Here is a 1,835-nt window from a genome sequence, read left to right as displayed (position 1 = left end):
TAATCTGTTTTCCAAATTTGTTGTCATAAGTTTGTTGTCAAAAATTAGTATTACTTTTTAATAAAATTCAAAATATATGTATTTAGTTTGATAGTCTAAGTCAAAAGATTAAAAATGGCATTAAATGAGTACACCTTAAAGGTGACTATTTACTTACAATGCAATCGGTGTTTTACCAAAAAAGATTAAATTAATTATTTTTAGGTTTTTTTGTTATCTAATCATCTAATATGCCCTTTCGATACATTTACCATTTTATAGGGAAAGGAAACAAAGTAGCATTGGGTGCTGCCTGTAACGGTGCTGCTCTCAGATTAACTAAGAGATTCAGAAATCAGGGGGAAGGAATCAGGGAGAAAGTTGTAAGGGAGCAAGCCTAGACTGGAGAGGAGCTCGGCAATCAATAACTTAAATTACAAAGTAATTGCACAGGCATTCACAGCACGCTGCGCTTTCTGCGCCTGCCACCAGCATCAGTGGCAGTGGGATCCCGAAGGGGCAGGATGCAGGGGCAGAGTCATCGCCATCGTCGTCGTCATCAGTATCAGATTCAGCATCGGCATCAGCATCAGCATCAGACTCGGATTCAGCATCATCCGCAGCACCTGAGGTTCTCGGCTCTCGTTCGCCGCTGGCTGTCGTCACAAATGTTACACTTGATGGTAATGATGATGGACAGATTGGTACCAAAGTCACTCAAAAAGCGTTGCCGTTGCCAGCTCCGATTCTGATACCCAGACAGCGGCTAAAGCCAAGCCTCAGCCGCGGGCTCTGGACCCGAAGTTGCAGGCCATCGCCAAGACTGAGACTCTGGCTGAGACTGAAGCTGAAGCTGAGACTGGGGCCAAGCCAATCCGGTAGCCGGTCTGTCAGTAAGTTGAAAATTGTTTTAAAATTGCTGTTACATGTCTGAATGCAAGCAGATTGAATTACAAGCTGGCCGAGCAAATGCTTTCTGATCAACATCACAGTCACTGACTGTGGATGTGGATGTGGATAGCAACTGCTACCGACTGACGACTTGGGACTCCAGATTGCCGACTGCGACCCAGTCGCTGCCAGAGTCTAAAATTAAATATTGCAGCACCCGATGGTAAAATCAGTCAACGCACACATATATGGTATAATCTATATTTAAGTGTTGACACATTCGACTCCTGGTCAGCCGAAATCGATGCGAGAACTGTAAACAACATTATTGTTTTTATTTAGGCTCTTTGCAGAAAGTAGGGTCACTGGAACAAACGGATTTGGGGAATTAAATTTTATAATATACAACGAAATAGGGAATACTAGAAGACTTATAAGGCAATGTCTAAAGGGATTAAAATAAGTATGGCTTTATATAATTTAGCCATGGTTTTTTCATGTTTTGATTAGATTGCATTGAAATGTTATGTACGAGAATCACCTGAAATAATTATTTCCCTGATAGAAGTGTAGCATTAGCATAAGTCTTTTCCCTTAGAATTGGCCATCGCAACAGCACTTCTTCCTTGCTGAGACCAAAAGATCCAAAGAAGCCGTCGCAGCATTTCCCTAATGACGGCAGTTTTAGTTTATGTGATTAGACTTGCAAAATGATGCGACACCCGAAGAAGAGGGAAGCCGCATATTGGAGTTGCAGCCACGGAGGAGTCCGAGTGCCCAGAAAGCGGAGGAGGGTAGCTGGAGGTGGGTATCCAGGAGGCGGGGCGGACCGGAGGAGCGCGTGACACTCGCCGCCTGGACCGCTTATCTTTTATTTAACATGCTCGCTCTGTATAAATATGGAGGAGCCGCAGTTCGCGGCATCCACAAGTCTGGCCCACTCCGCGAATAGCTTCATTTGTGGC

The 1,835-nt window shown here is 44.0% G+C and overlaps 1 long non-coding RNA gene across 1 annotated transcript; it reads left to right on the top strand.

Annotated features, from left to right (window-relative positions):
- The first annotated feature begins 387 nt into the window (after positions 1 to 387).
- Positions 388 to 1,183, top strand: LOC108088825. Its single transcript, XR_001771249.1, has 2 exons — positions 388 to 872; positions 924 to 1,183. It is a non-coding gene; the product is annotated as an uncharacterized LOC108088825 (long non-coding RNA).
- Positions 1,184 to 1,835: the final 652 nt, after the last annotated feature.

This window comes from Drosophila ficusphila, unplaced genomic scaffold, assembly GCF_018152265.1.
Source record: "Drosophila ficusphila isolate 14025-0441.05 unplaced genomic scaffold, ASM1815226v1 contig_106, whole genome shotgun sequence".
Classification (NCBI taxonomy): Eukaryota; Metazoa; Arthropoda; class Insecta; order Diptera; family Drosophilidae; genus Drosophila; species Drosophila ficusphila.
This window is presented reverse-complemented; position numbering and strand designations above follow the sequence as displayed.